Source organism: Onychostruthus taczanowskii, unplaced genomic scaffold (genome assembly GCF_017590055.1).
Source record: "Onychostruthus taczanowskii isolate IOZ18803 unplaced genomic scaffold, ASM1759005v1 scaffold5, whole genome shotgun sequence".
Classification (NCBI taxonomy): domain Eukaryota; kingdom Metazoa; phylum Chordata; class Aves; order Passeriformes; family Passeridae; genus Onychostruthus; species Onychostruthus taczanowskii.
The window spans coordinates 1232705-1247621 of record NW_024502568.1 but is presented as its reverse complement, the minus strand read 5'-3'; the positions used below and the strand labels follow the sequence as shown (position 1 = coordinate 1247621).

The 14917-nt window shown below is 44.3% G+C and overlaps 1 protein-coding gene across 2 annotated transcripts in view; it reads left to right on the top strand.

Annotated features, from left to right (window-relative positions):
• The first annotated feature begins 3467 nt into the window (after nucleotides 1-3467).
• MARCHF8 (membrane associated ring-CH-type finger 8) overlaps nucleotides 3468-14917 on the top strand; it is an 88952-nt gene continuing 77502 nt past the window's right edge. The window contains exon 1 of one of the 2 annotated variants that reach the window (XM_041415458.1): nucleotides 3468-3715. The gene's annotated coding sequence lies outside the window, so the exon portion shown is untranslated. The remainder of the gene's footprint in view (nucleotides 3716-14917) is intronic. The other variant, XM_041415459.1, reaches the window with a different exon arrangement.

The window sequence follows — 14917 nt, the reverse complement described above, 5'->3', positions numbered from 1 at the left end:
TGTCTGCTCTGAGACAGATTCAAAGCTGAATCCAATCTTTTCAGTTTTCAAAGGCACCCTCACACGACTGCTGAAGGGTTGCTGAAGTCTGCTGGGGTGTGTTGTCTTGGGCCTGTTTGTCACACGCCATGCCAGGCTGAACCTGCTGCGTGTAGGGCTGGCTGCAGGTGCTGGCTGCTGCATCCACAGTGCATCTCGCAGCACTGCACTGGGAGAGAGGCTGCAGTTTGCTTTGCAGGCGGGAATGCTCTTTTCTCCTGCTCTTTTCCACGTGAGACCTTAATGGCTCATGCCACTCTGTCCCTGAGATGGGTTCCAAATCATCCTAGTGATTTTCAAAGGCTAGGTTTTGGTAACATGTATTTACTATAGTACTGATTTATATCCTGCATCTGAGACTGAAGAAAGTTTGATAAATTTCAGGCACTTTGAAGAAACATTTGTAAAGATGTCTCCAAAATCGTCTTCTTGGTCCTCTGGCAGCATTTTTGTTAAAGGTGATTTAACCTTAGAAACCTGATGCCTGTCTGATAAAAGCTGAGTGCTTAATCAATCAGGAAGTATGTAAACTTTATTTGTATTTCCTTTCATCTTTCTACTTGAATTCCCATCAGTTCTGTTCACCTTCCATAATGACTCCACTTTTGCCTTCTCCTTCCAGAATCTGTTTTATTCACCTAGCACAGGCAGAAACCAGCAGAACAGCACAGGAAGGAATGAACCCTCAGCTCCCCTTCAGTAAAACATAAGGTCATCAGAGAACTTTTGGAGAAACAAATTTATTTTGGCCAGTAATGTGCATACAGGAGAGTGAACAGATGGGAGAAGACACAGCTCAGGATCTGCAGCTTGAAGGAACTAGAGGAACTGAGCTGGCTTGAAGAAAAACTAGATCCAAAACACAGTGGAATTACAAAATAATCCCTGAAATATTGTGGAGTTGCTATGGAGACATGCAGGTGCTCAGACCAACGCTGTAGACTAAAAAGATCATTTATAATTATCTGGGGAAAATGAATTATGCTTTTCCACATAACTACTGTATGTATTGTAATAACCAAGGACCAAAAAGGACACAGTTATGCAACAGTTGTTACTGTTCAGGGTTTCTGCCCCACACCACTTTCCAGGTCTTTGTGCTAATAGCAGTAGAAGTATTTCTAAAAAGCATAGACTTATAACCATATGCTAGATATGTGCTGCTTCTAGAGAGGATTGGAGACTCCTGGGCATAGAGGTAATTTTGTTTTGTCTTTTAAAATAAATTCAATAACATTGTGTTAATTGTTGATGGCAAGTAAGGCCAAGTGTGTGCTCATAGTCCAGGTCTCTTGTGCAGGGCATGGGGGCAGCTCTCTCTGCAGATCAATCAGTTCTTCAGCTAAGTGTGATGTGTATTTCTAGGCACACGTTCCCAAACTGTTTTTTCTGTAACTCTGAGCCAGACCTATTCAATTAGCAAAATTGAACTGTTCCGTTCTGTTCCCGTAATTTTTTAAAATCTTGTTATCTTCTGCTCAGGTTTCAAACAGCAACACTAGCTGGAAGAATTTAATATTTCCATTTGACTAATGGCCTTTAGCTTAAGCTTGTTCATTTTTTCCTATTTTTAAAATTAGCTGCAAGTTTGAGGGGAGAACATTTGCAACAGCTTAGGTTTGTATTTTCTGCTGAGGGCTGTGAGACATTCAGGATGTTCCACAGTAGTGCTTGCCCTTCAGGATGGAGGCTTTAGTCTCACTTCTGCAGTCCTGTATTCAGGAGGCTGCTGCTGAGACTTTAAGCCAAGAAAAACAATGTGTTAAAATACTAAACAAGCTTTCTGGGGAAACAGAGACCATGGAGTCACAATTGCAAAACACAGGGAAGGCTTAGATTTGCAAAGTGGTTTACTGTGGATTCTTTCATTTCAGGCCTAATCCTTAGTTATTCTACTTTGCCTGGAAAACCTCTTTTTTGTGCAACCATTTTTCTGTATAGTATCTACTTCTACTATTCCAGTTGTGTCTACAGGCCCTTTTCCTAGTCTGGCACACAGCACTGAGTGGTGAGCTATGCTGTTCCCAAAGTGGAAAACAATCCTAACCCAAAAAATAAGTTTAAAAACCCAAACCAACCACACAACAAAATGGATTGAGAGCATGAAGGAAGGAAAAAGCCTCCCTTGAGAATTCCCAGTGGCCTCAAGATGAGCCAGCAGTACTGGTTCTCTTTACAAACCTATACTGCCTGTCAAGAGGACAATGGTTATCATCACATATGCATGTTTCCATACCCCATTTTGTGAAGAGATACAATCTAAGTTGCTTCACTTCAATCTACATAGGACTAAATTGGAGTTCTACTCACACTCTCCTCTTCCCAGGAAGACACCCCATACACCCCGGGTGGTGCTTCTCCCACCTTCACGACGTGGGGGTGCTGGGTACTGACTCTGCAATGTAATGAGAGTGTTTCAGCCCAGCTTCTCTGTGCTCTGCGAACCTGATGCAACATGTCATTTTCTGTAGGGGGTGGTCTCTGCATGAAAAGGGGTTACCTTACTCATTTTACACTGTTTCCACTGTTCTCAGTGGGTAAATGGAATCTCCCTGGAGCCCTGTAAATTATTGTGAAAAAGTGCAGATTCAGAAGATGAAAAATTCAACTTAGGTTTAGTGAATGAATTTTCATGTCAAGTCAGGAGATTTCTTTGTTTTCTGTTTTATTCTTCAAATAATATCTGCTTTCTTGCCTATGCTTCACTGACAGAAACTGTTCAGTGAAGCTGCATATTTTCCTGTTCTTTTTCACTTATTCCCAAGTAGGACAGTCATCGTGTCTGAGCACAGAAAACTCTCCCTTGACTCATTCTCATAAAACTCACTTTGCTTTTTCTCCCTGTGAAATTCACCTCAATAGTACAGTTCACCATATATCAGCAGAGAGATATCTTTGGGAAGAAGAGGTTAACATATCCTGCTTGCATAACAAAAGTGTAAAATAGCAACAGAGTATGGCACCCAAATATAGGTATGGGGCAAACTCGAAGCTTTTTGTTGACGTATTTTGCTGATAAATCAATACGTGCAGGTGAGTGATGAATACAAAACACCTAAGCCATCTTCAGGCTTTCAACATACCTGCATTTTTAAAAAGTTAAATGGCACCCTATAAAGCTAAGACGCTTTATTCTACGTGCGAAAGCGCCAGCCGTTGTACCCTGTCCATAGCGGCAGCAGCATCCCCGCCCGCGGCTGCGGGAGGCAGGGCCGAGGGCTCAGCTCGGACAGCCGGACCGCACTCGCTCCGCGGCCGATTGTCGCCTCCGCTCCCCGGCAGTCCCGCCCCCGCCCGCCCCGCGCAGGTGCCCGCAGCGCGTTCCGGGGGAGCGGGGCTGCAGCGCCGCTGGCCCGAGCGCGCCCGGCCAGGCTCCAGCGGGAGGCGATCGGGCGCCGGGACAGCCGCGTCCCGCCGCGGAGCGGCCGCCTCGCCTGCCCGTGCTGCTCCGGGCCATGGCGGCGGGGGCGGGCCGGGGCGGGGCGGTGCGCTGACAGGCAGCCCGGCCCGGGGAGCCGCGGTAAACAGGAGCCGGGGAAGGGCTGGGGGAGACCGGCCTTGCAGGAGCCTCCCAGCCCCGCGGCCCGCCGCCTCCTGGTCCCGGGCATGGGCAGCAGCAGCCGCCGCAGCCGGAGGAGGAGCCGCCGGCCCGGGCCCTGTGCGGGGCACCACCAAGGTAGGCTCGGCCGCCGCCCTGGCCGCGGGCAGCCGCCGCTTCCTCCGCGGGGGCCCAGCGGGTCCGGCGCCGCGAGGCCGGGCACCGAGGCCGGGCCCGGGCGGGCTGCTGCGGGAGCCGCCTGCCGCGGGGTCGTCGGCTCGCCGGCGGCAGCTCGTCCCGCAGGGTCCGGCAGGTGAGGCGCCTCCGGGCGAGCAGCAGGCGGCGGGCCGGGGCCGGCTCCCCGCGGTGGCCGGGGCAGGGGGGCACCGTGGGGCGGGCGCTCTGAGCGGGGCGTTCGGGGCTGCTCCTCCGTCGGAGCTGGGGAAGCGGCACCTAATTCCCTGGTAAGAGGCTTTCCCACCTCCGCCGTCTTTGTCTGCACAGCCTCAGCTGCTGCTGCTGGCGCTGGAAGCATTAGTGTTGCTGCGGGGAAACCCAGAGCGGATCAGCTGTGGGAAAGGGACCGTGTTTGCACCAGGTGTCCCGTTAGGAGGAGGACGTGAATTCGCGTTCCGTGAGCAACGTGGAACGGAGGCCAGAGAGAAAACAGTGCACAAGGTGTGCTGGTAGCAATGTGTTCGTAAGGAATCGTGAAGTTTCACGGCAGACTAAAGAATAGTCAGAATTCCTTCATGCTTTTTGGAGCTAGTTGGCAGGCAGAGTAATGCTCGAGTTGTTCCAAAGAGTAACACTTTAACTTCGCCTCATTTTGGTGCGCTAAAAGTGCCAGCAAAGCGAGAATTACAGTGTGCCGATGGCAGATCAGTTGGTCTCAGACCGCAGTGCGAGAGGACACGCGGCTCAGCTCTGCAGTGGGCAAAGGACTGGTCTATTTCCAAGCATCGCAAATCTGTGAAACAAACCAGCGGCATAAACATAGAAGAGACAGTTTAGCTAGAGCCTGAGTGGAGGTGGAAAGAGATACTGGAAGGAAGATGGGGGTGGGAGAGAGCCGGTCTGACAGTAACGCTTCAGCTGAAGCAGCAGCAGTCTTTATGAATTTGTGCTTCTAAAATTGGTTTGGAGTAGTGTCAGATGAGGCTGAGATTGATCTAGCAGTAATGCTAGTCAGACATTTTCAGAGAAAAGTTTTCTTTGAAAAACACTTTATTTATTAGACCTAAGATATTTTGTTTGAAATCTGTCAACATTGATCGATTTCTACTAATGCAGGGTTCTGCTAAGCCTGCCTGAGGACCAGGATTGCTGGAAACATCAATATTCCCATCTCAGGGGTATGCCCTAGCACCCAGAATACCTGCTGCATGTGTAGGGGCTTCTCAGCTGCAGCCCAAACTGTTTGGTGCCAGATTCTCCGCAGAGCAACCTTGTGGATGCTCAGAAAAAGTGAGACTTGATTCTGCTGCAGTTGCTGAAAATGGTAGGACTGTGGAAGTCTGAACAACTGCCCTTTTGCTGGGAATTTGGTGTGACTTAGGTCTAATGTAAACTTAAGAAATTAACAATTCGCTGAATAATTGTTTTTATGGTGTTGGGTTTTCTGTTATTATTTTGATTTTTTTTTTCAGTTGTCTTTCAGCTAGCCCTAGCCAGAAGTTCTGCTTATAGAGATAAACTAGTTAAAAAGAAGAGATTTTCTGTTTTCGAGTGTCTCATTGGAAGAAAAGCTGCATGCTTTTCGTGCCGCAGTGTATGGATGTAGGGCTAGAATTGTTGGAGATGCTCAGGTGAGGTCTAGTGCTAGAACATACACCTGTTCCCAGGCTGCTTTTGCACAGTCTTAGCTGTTCTGAGGATACATTAATTCAGCATGCTGGATGAACTTTCTATATTTTCAGGATGGGTTTGCTTTGGTTTATTTATTTATTTATTTAGACTTCTGTTATTTTAGATCCAACATTTTGTACAAGCAAGTGTCACATGTTCAAGGGTGAAAGGACTTCCCAGCTGCTGAGGCTGTTGCAGGTACTTTAGGCAATGTACCAAAGTGTCTGACAGACTGATTTCCTTACTGCTCTTCCAAACACTGACATCACTGGGGAGGGCAGGGCACTGCAGGAAGGTGACAACTTCCAGTAATAATGCTGCTCAAGGGAGGAGTTGAAGGTGGTTGTTACAAGCCCTGAATTGATCCTGCTGCCTAAGAAAAAGCAGTCTCCTGCTATGGATCTTTCCTGATGTATACCTCAGTCAGCCCTAGTGGGCCTGACTGATAGCTAGCTTCAGAAAGTGTGAATAATCGAGTGTGCGTGGCTGTCTGCCAGGAAAACATGAAAACCGGAACAAGGTATTTTATTTTTTTTTCCTAATTGTTTTTTATTTTGTTTTGCTCTTGTTCTGCCCTTCCACCCTCCCCCAAAAAATACAAGGAACTCTTGAGCCTGTAGAAGTGTTTAACTAGCATTCTTTAAGAGCCAGTAGGTGGACCATAAAAAATTAACAGGCATTGAAAGAAGGAACTTCCAGGAACCCTGAACAACCTTGTGCTTGGACTGTGTGTATGGCAGACAAATAGTGACTAGCAAAACTGTAGAAGGCTCTAAGGAATGAAAAACTCAAAGTCTGGGGAAAACTTCCCTTCCAGGGCATAAGGTATTAGAGGGGAAATCTTCCTGGGGGACGAGTTATCTGTTCTTTCTTGGGAGCATCTAGTGCTGGCTGCTGCAGGAGCTGTGTGAACCATGTTGATTGCACATCTAATTCACTGTATTAATTTCCATAGTGATAGAGAACTCAGGCAGGGTTTGCTGGGACTTCTGTTTTGCTGACTTGTGGAATGACTGCAAAGATCAGGTGGCAGCTCAATGCATAGCAGAGCTGGCATTGCACTTGCTGGGTGGGCTTTGTTCACTGTGAATTTTCACAGCTCCAGATTGTTGAAATGCTCTTTGCTGAGATAGGGTCAGTTTTACTAGTTCTGCTTGGATTTTACTGAAAACTTCCCACAATAACTCTTAATTTCTAAACCGGATTATTTTTCACTGCTTCCCACAATGTTTTTGTGTGATTTATCAAGGTAGCCACATTCATGCGAAGCATTAAAAAACCAAATAATGGATTACATAGTGTTTGTTTATTGATTCTGGGGCAGGTAAATTGACAAAAGCCCTTGGAAGCCTGGTCTTTTTGCAATTAAAGGTATGCTTTTACTGCTTTGTTACTCTTAAATGTAACTCATCACTAGACAGCTCACCAACAGCAAGAGCCCTCAACCATCAGCAGTTTCTAGTGCTTGCAGTTTCTTTTCCCCAGGGACTGAGAAGGAAGGTTGGCCTTTATCACATTTGGCCCAATCTAGATCAAAGATGTTTGTAAATTATTATTAAACTTCTCTGTCTTTTAAAATGATCACCACTCTGGAGCTCAACATTTGGTGCCTGCAGGCAGGGTGGGGGGCTTAGTAGCAAATTTTGAATTTGACCTGGCAGAATGTCGTGATTGATGGGACTCGACTCAAAACAGTGTTGGAAATTTTAGATAAAATACACATATATTACTTATGTGTAATATATCATGGGTGGAAAATAGTGAAAGGGTCTAGAAAGTGTGGCTGAGATTTTCTGTAGTTATATGAAATAAAGGCAGCAGATGAGCACTTTATCCCTGGAGACTCATTTAAGAATCTCCGCTGTAAACCTTGCAAAATACATAGCCAAAATTCATATGGAATATCAATACTGTATATTTTGGGGGTAGGTAAATCCTGTGTATCAGTTCAGAATGCCTTGATATCTGCCCTTCAAAGGGCATCATGACAGAACACATGTCACCAGTCCTTTTTGCAGATGAACAACAGCACCAGAGTTTCTCCTTGGGAAGACAGGCACTGGACTTAAGAACATCATTTAGGAGGTCACTGCTCCCTCAGCTAAGACAGAGTTTGTCTCCCAGTTTGGTCATAGCTTCAGTAAGATCATGTTTAGGCACCATCCAGATAAGAGGTTCATTACAAGGAATAAAAATGTTGTCAGCTGTTCTTTCCTGAACTGGTAGTTTGACTTCTGTCATGTCCTTGACACAGGATGAGAAAGTTCTCAGGGAAGATTGAATCAAAGGGTCAATTGATTAATAGGAGAAGGAAAGAAAGACAGAAGGTGACAAACCAAAAAAGAAGAAAAAAAAATATGGTTCAAGTTTACACATGAAGTTGCTCATTTTTTTAAAAGTATACTAATCCTTTGTGACTCTCTTTGAATGTGCTTTATTTTTAAAAAGCCTTTTGGTTCCTCTTTACTGTGTGTACTGGGCCTGCAAGGAAGAGCATCTGTAGGGAGAAAAACCCAATGCTTCTGAATAAATAGCTAGGCTTCCCCTGGGTCTGGTCTGTTCATTCTAATGACCACAATAATTTGTCACTCAGACTTACTTACTGCTAATAAATCTGTGCTATTGTGCAGCTTGAGGAAGGGAGTTGTGCTTCTGTTCTTGTTGCCAGAGTTGAGTTTGAAGTTCTGCTTTCTCATTACAGAGGAAATTCCATGAGCACACCACAGCAATGTGTGGGGGTCCACACTTGCCATGGCTCCTAGGACTGAAACTAGAAACTGGCTTCTAGACATGGGATTTGGGTGAATTTTGCCTCTGGAGGACCATTTGAGTACCATTAACTGAAGGAAGCAACAAATTGACTCTGAACAACCTCCCCTATAGCACCAGTTAAATATTGAGGAAGTTTTCAGTCAGATCTTTTACTGTAAGCACTTCTCTTGGCAGTGGACCTGGCCTTTACTTTCCTGGGAGAGGGAAGGTGATGTCACGGGATTATTGGTGGGAACTCCTCGTCTCCAAATTACTGCAGGATTTACAAAAGGGATGTCTTTGTTTAATGTCATCCCGAAAGATCTCCTAAAGCATTTCTTTGTTGAAGAAACTCCTTCAAAACCAATGGGAGCTGTAGGAAGACAAAGCCTTCTCTGCCTATTTATATTTGCTTTCTCTGTCACTCCTTGTCTCATCCAGGACAGAGGATTAATCTCTCTGATCCCTCTATTTCTAGTTGTAAAAGCACAGTGTGCTATTGAGGGTGATTCACTACTATGCCAATCCTTATTATAATCTCTTGTAACTACGAATGCATCAGTCAGAAGAGAAAGGCTAATGGAAAAATGTGCCATATTTCTGTGTATGTATTTTTTTTTCTATGTGCATATAAATATTTATGGGAAGATTGATGGATTAGAGAACAGGAAGTGATGCAATACAGGGCTCTGCCATGGTTTCATAACATGGGCCACATTATAGCAATAAGTTCTTGTAAATGACTCTGCTTGCCCTATCTGAGTATAGTTTTGCCTCCATGCATATTTTCTGTGGCCTCCTTTAGCAAACCACTCTTAAGGGACTTGCATTTAACAGCATGATGAACTCTACTACAGTAGATAGAAAGTGAAAGTTGGCAGTAGCTTTTTGGTTCATCATACATAAGCATGGTGAAGTCTGGCTTGCCAGAGGAATGTGAAGAGCGTGAGGTGATAGTTTACCGTAGGTGATTACAGAGAAGAAAACACACATGGGAGCAGTCTGACTCTGAAGTTGACAGTAGGCTTTGATTTTTCGTTCCCTTCTAGTAAATGACATGAGTTCCCCTTGCAGTTCTGCATCCAAAATGTCCTTTTAACTGTAATTATTGTTAGAGCTTTTAGAATAATCATCATGAGCTTGCCTGCCAAAATGCCAGGACTAGGAAGGACAGTTGTTGTCAGTGTTTTCTTTCTAGTGCAATCTGTGACCATTGATTTACAATGAAACTGCTTCTATAAAATGTGTCTGTATGTGTATGTATGTGCATGCATATAATCCACAAAAGCAGGTGGGCTGAAGATTTGCAAGTCTGGTCTTTGACATTGCAAGTGATCTCTAGAGGAAAGATTTTTTACACCAAACAAGATAAATGCATACTGAACTAAATGCTGTCTTGTTTCAATGAGAAGAAAAAAATCTGCTTAGCTTTAAAAAGAAGAGGAAGTTCTCTTGCAGCTAAAAAGGGAATTTTTTTTGTGAGAGACAGGAAATCTGAGTCTCTTTTCCTGCTTCTGGCCTGTTTTCCAGTTTCAGTTACTTCACCTATGCACACCTTCGTTTCCTGTAACTCAGCTGCCATCTGTATCATGATATTTGTAAGGTTCTTGGATTTTTGTTCTCTAAGGGCAAGTGGGCTTATGCAATCACACTGTCAGTAACTTCTGAACCTGTTGGCTAATTGTCACATAATTGCTGGAACTTTAGATGTTGCAGAAGGAATGGAATATAAATTGCAATGTCACAGCTGAGAACTGCAGCCTCACCCTGTGCCGAAGCCCATGGAGATGGCACTTTTTAAACATAAGCTGGGCCACATGGATGAGTGGCCCCTGTAAAACCTACAACCACTGGATGCCAAATGCAGGGTCTCAGAATTCTGCTGTGGAATGGCCTTCTTCCATTGCAAGGCCTTTTGAAAGCTTAGGAGAAATTTAAAGCATTCTTACCAAATTGGAGCTGGCATGATGCAGCCATCTCTTCACAAAATTAACGTCTGAAAACTAAGGGGGTGGAGGGAGGAGAGATACCCTTGTAAAATTACATGATACTTGTCAGGCTGGCTTGATCTTGGGAATTAGCAAGAAACAGTAGCAGGTTGGATTAAAATATGGAAGGGAATTTTAACTTTGCTCTTGGCATAATAAAAGAGAAGCCAATGAAAACAAGATCAGATTTCAGCCTTCTAAACACATTGGTGTTCTTATGCAGTGTTTTCCTGTTGAAGCCTTGAAATATCCTCTGGTTTTGGGGCATGAAAACTGTATATTGCCTCTTAGCAGCTTCTTTATGTGAGACATATATGTTGTTTCTGTGATTATTTTGACAGTGATGTTCAGCTATTTTGCACCCTTCATCTTAGGGTCGGACCTGACAGGGGAGGGTAACTCATACTGAGACCACTCAAGTTGAGTATTTCTGGTGTTGCAGAAATTTTCACCAATCATTGCAAAATTGCAAGGCTTGAAAGGTCTCTGTATTGTTCTGTGTGAGCTGCTGCATGCTTGGCAGGGTATGAAAAAGAGTCCTGCTCTAGTACCCCTGAAGAGCTCTGCAGTTCCTGAGACCTTTCAGAGATGAGTATCTTTTTATGTGCCATCCTGGAAGTATAGGAAAACTGCCCTGTGACGTTTTCCAGGCAAATCATGGACAACTTGCAACTGTAGTAATTTCCAAATGGCAAGAAGTTAAAAATTATTATTCTTTGACCTTTCCTAATCCATCTGATTACTTTCTTAAATGAAATATGTGGCTTTGCTTCCTGTGAGGCACTGTGCAAGTGATATATTACAAGTGCAGCTTCAAAGCAACAGGAGATGACCCTGCCAAAGCCCGGTGCCTCATACTGTCTGCCTATGTGCTCCTTGCATTTTCCCCCTGCTCAGTAAGGCTGCATTTGAGATGCTGCTAGTGAGGTGTGGAAGCATCTCCTCTGTATATCTACATACCAAATGCAGTAGGGTAAGTCTGACATGCTTTGTGATCTTTTGGTGGTGGTTTTCTTCCCAGGATCTCCCATGGTGAGTGTTTGGTCTTGGGGACCCTGAGGCACTTGTATCTGCCCCAGACTTAGGCTTTTATTTACTGGTGGTGTTGGTATCAACTTCTCCAACCACAAGGCAAGGATCCCAGCTCAGTTGCAGTTGAACATGTGTGATTCAAGATACAATTTCTCACTCACTTTCCTTTGTTAGTGATACCCTGGCAAGCATAGCATCATGTGGTCCAGCAGCCTGAGAGCAAAGAACACAGGATCAGTTCCTTATATAGAGAGGGAATTAGATACCTCATGAATTTTATTCTTAGCTGTGATCTTTCATTGTGTCTTGTTGGATATTTGTTACGATTGTTTGCTTGCTGTCTCCTTGAGCTCTGCTTGTCAGCTTGGACATGTGTTCAGTCTGTCTCATCCATCTTTGCTACTGGGAAGTTTTTTAGTTGGCATGTTCTCACTGTGCAGAACTATAGGTATTTTGCAAGGACTTGGTAGGGCCGTGACGCCCTGCAGGCATCATGCTGGTTGGCTGTTTGTCAGCTGCCTTTTCAAGTCCTCATTAGCTGCTGTATTAAGGCTCTCTGCTCTGTAAGACCTGCATGGTTTGGCTTAGCCTGTCTTTAATGTCTATGCCTCGTGCAGAGGTTGTGGGAGGAGGCTGCAGGGATGGTTCTGCTTCAGGGTAGAAGCTCTGCTCAAGGAAGTTATGTTTTCCTGTTGCATCCTGGTGCTCTGGGTGTTATCTTCCTTTCCACATGACACTACAAAGTGTACACTTATCCCTTGACACACAGTTTGCATTGCTGCCTCTATGAATGAAGGAAGGGAAACTCAGGGAGCTGATGGTCCAATCTCTGAGTGATTGCTTTTGAGCTATATCCTGTGTGGCTCGTGGGTAGGTCTTTGTGGTTGATGTAATCTAACTAATGCATATGAGAGACATCTGAGCCCGAAATTGGGAATTTAATAAGATGATTAAACTGTTGGGTTTCAAGTCTGAAAGTAATTCTTGTCAGCAGGGGATGGGAGTGGAAAGAACTTGACTGTACACAGTGCATCCCACCAAGGCCAGTAACGTGGACATACTGCAGTACAGGCCTGCTTTTCTGAGATGCTGTTTATTCTGTGTGTCCAGCGACCACTCTGAGTCAAGGACAGTTGGCAAGTTTCTGAGCCAAGCCTTTCTTCCGTGGGCCTCTGTTTCTTCCTTTATGCCAAAAAAAGAAAATCACTAGCAGGCTAAGTCATGCTTTAACTTGGTGGGCAATAAAACAGCATGTTACCCTGTCTCTGGGCCTTCTACAACCCCTTCTAGAAAAGATGCCACTTCAGCGTGACAGCTTGCAGAGGGATGGGTTACTCCAGCTTGCAAGTGCCTTCACCAATTGGCATGTGAAGGTGGCTCTGCCTTTCCAGATTTCTTCATCTCCCTTCCATTCTTTCTAAACTTTAAGTGAGAAACTTGAAGGTGTTACATGCTTTCTTGGGTGTATGATAGCTGTGTCATCTTTGCTGGTAGATGATGGCTTTGGAAGAGATACTAAATGTTGTATTAGAAATTTGTGTGTAAAATGTAGTCTTAGAAAAAGTAACTAATTTGCAACTGAGTGCAGCTCCAGCTCAATCAGACAATTGCTGAAAATAATCTACCTTTTAATTCCACTGGTGATCTCTAATTAGAGAAGTCTTCTAATTCGTAACCTATGTATAGGACAAGATCGGAGACTGAAGTGGTTTTGCCAGTCTGGAAAGAATCAGTGTTTGGGGAGGTAATTTTGAGGGAACACCAGCTGTTCTGACATTGATGGTAGTAACTTTGCTGTGTATTTTGCTGAGCCTTTGCCCCTGCTAAATGGTGTAGGGTGCATTGTTTCCACCAGTGTCTTTTTTAGGCAGAGAAGATCCCCTCCTTGGTGGGTATCTGCTTTCTAGCGATTTTATTTTTCCTTTAAAAAGACCTGCACTTACCCCAGAAAACCCAGTCCGTGGGCCCAGAAAGGAACGTTATATGTGTGTTATAGTGTTGTTTCCTGCTTGAAGCTCTTAGGTTGAGCCCTTTAAGACAGCTGTGTTGCTTTGCTGCAGAAGCAGCACAGCAAGGAAGAAGGAGCCTTTTCAGCTGAGGTATTTCACATCTCCTAAGATTGGGATCTGAATACTTTTTAGCCTCTTGTAGATTTTATTTCTTAAGTTCGATGACTGCTGTTGTCTGTAGTGAGGCAGTGAGAGATCAGCTGGCCTTGCTGAGATGTGAAACTTGTGTTAACTCTGCAGGAAATGTAGGGGATGTGAGCTTGTACCAGATAATTTCTTTGTACGATAATAGTAATGTTGCCAGGTAATGCCATTCACTGAATAGCATGTGTCCCTGAAAAACAGGGAGTGTAACTTCCTCCGAGTCAAGGCTTTATGCCTCTTTCAGAGAGAGTGCAGGCAGTGGAGAAGTACCGTGCCAGGCACAAGGTCACTTGTGACGCAGAGGGGACCATGCCTGTTCCTAGGCACAGTCCTGCTTCCTGTAGAGCCCAGACTGAAGGGAGTGGTTGGGTCCTCTAAGAGGAAAGCAGCAGTGTTTTGGTCACTTGTGGGTTCCTGTCACTTCAGAAATAGCAGAAGACATCTTTCGTTTTCATATACCTTGTGAACATCTTGATGTGTTGTACAGCCCATGTGTGGGAGCCTGTGCTAAAGATGGGACTATCTAGAATTGAACAAGCCAACTGTTTTAAGTGAGCAGAAAACTGAGGAGATTTTTGTCTTGACTTTGTAACATCTGTTGCATTGGGAATAGGAGGTTGTTTTCTCTCTTTCAGTTGAGAAAGAAAAAACAAACTTGCATTTGCCATTTAAAATTATTAATAGAGAAATACACCGGTATCTCTCCATTAGCCTAATTTGGTAGTTGTTCAAATTATTTGTAGTTATTTTTCATCTGCTCTTTGGGAGAGCAAATGTTCCTGAATATTATCATAATTGTAGCTGCTTAGAGAAGGAAACCAGAAAGACAGCTGGTATGGGTCCTGGAAAACATGGAGGAGAGTAGGGTAGAGTTGTGTGGGTTTTCCTCTCTGCAGTGAAGGATGCTGTTGATGTAAAATTCAGCAGGTATGATGCTTGCCTCTTTCTCCAGCAGTAGATTTTCCATAAGGACTAATGAAATTTTAGCTTGATAAATAAATAAATACATTTTTTTCTTCTAGCATTCAATTTCAACAGATACCTGATAAAAACTACTGTTTCTTCCAGGTTTTGTCTTCATGAGTGTTTCAGGTTTTACAGTAGTGCTCATATGCACCAGAGTTGCATCGGCCTTGTTTAGCACACTTGGCTCATCTCACCAGCTCCTGTTAAAACTAATTTAAAGCAAAGACCATGTGCTTGGGGAAAAGACAGAAAAGCCACTTCTAAATGTGAGATTGGGTTGAAGAATGTGACATGTCATGAGTGATGTGGCTATGCTCCTGAATTTTATTTCCATTTTTGGAGAACTTCATATAGCAGGTTCTTTTACTGCCTTGCAGATATGCAACAGAATCCCAGTATCCATTTCATTGTATTGCTCCAGTTATCACTGGGCTCCTTCAAAACCACCTTTTGTCCCACAGAATTTTGCTGTTTGATGGCTTGGGACTCCCCTTTCCCTTACTAGATACTGGAGATTGCTTTGAAACACGTGCTGGAGTAAAAACTGGTAATCATTTAAGAGGAGGTCAGAAGGGCACTGCAAGTCAGCCTCTTCTCCAGTA